This window comes from Orycteropus afer, unplaced genomic scaffold, assembly GCF_000298275.1.
Source record: "Orycteropus afer afer isolate SDZICR_OR568_19922 unplaced genomic scaffold, OryAfe1.0 scaffold00536, whole genome shotgun sequence".
In the NCBI taxonomy this organism is placed as follows: Eukaryota; Metazoa; Chordata; class Mammalia; order Tubulidentata; family Orycteropodidae; genus Orycteropus; species Orycteropus afer.
Window position 1 is genome coordinate 1027517 of NW_006922123.1, and position 1090 is coordinate 1028606.

The window sequence follows — 1090 nt, forward strand, 5'->3', positions numbered from 1 at the left end:
TTCTGTGGGCGTTGATTGTGGATCCAAGTAAAATGAAAATGCTAGGTAGGAAGTCACTTTTGTAGTGCATGGTTTGTGCTTGATGCTTTTCTTTCTGAAACCATACAAAGATCTCATGAGGCTGGTTTATTGTCTCTTTTTTAGTGATAAGAAAAATGGGGCTGAAAGAAATTCACATCCCTACAAATCAAGAAGAAGTCCCATGGTTGGGATTTATACTGTAGGGTTGTTGGCCTTCAGCACACTTTGCAAGGAGAGCAGGACCAACTGCTACGCTGAGGCGCTCCACCTGGGCTATGGTAACACGCTACGTTCCTAGGGGAGAGGGATGCTGGGTTTGTGGTAGAGGGTCAAGTGTAAAATTGCCACCTTTACCTACTTTACCATATTTTCAAGGATTTTTATCCCCTGTATCACTTTCTGATAGGTTTCCTGACTCTGATGAGGGCTACGATAAAAAGTGCAAGAAACAAAATAGTTTATGGAAAATCACTTTGTTGTTGTACTGTGTTTGTTATTGGGACTTAGAAAGCATAGAAAATTCCATTTAAGAGAAAGTGTGTACTTGAATTATCTTATGGTTTATAATCCAGTAAAGTAGCAAACACACAGATGTAAATGTGCATAAGGAAATAAGACCCATACCAGTAAACATTAAAGTGAGCTGAACAAGAAGACAATGCCAATCACAGCTACGTACTGGCAACTTGTAACTAATGGCAACTCGCAACTAAGAGTGGACAGTGTGACCAAGTGTTGAACTAGGTGGGTTTAGATCTCATGAACTCCAAAGAGGAGGTTATGAAGTATTTTCTTCTTCCCTTTGAAGGGGTTTAATGCCCAAGGGTGTCAGCTGTTTTTACCCAAGTGAACAGTTTCTGAGTGTGGTATAAGCCCTCTCTGGATCTGAGCAAGACTAATATTCTATTCAGTTGCCTGAAAGCCTCAATTCCTATGGAGCCTTTCTGACTATTTCCGTCAAGTCTCCTTGGTATCTGTGGGTTCATAAGAGCTTTGATCTCCATGGAGTAAGTGCTGGGAGAGATCCGTTGTGGCCTCGAGTGGCCTTCACCTTCCATGCTACTCAAAG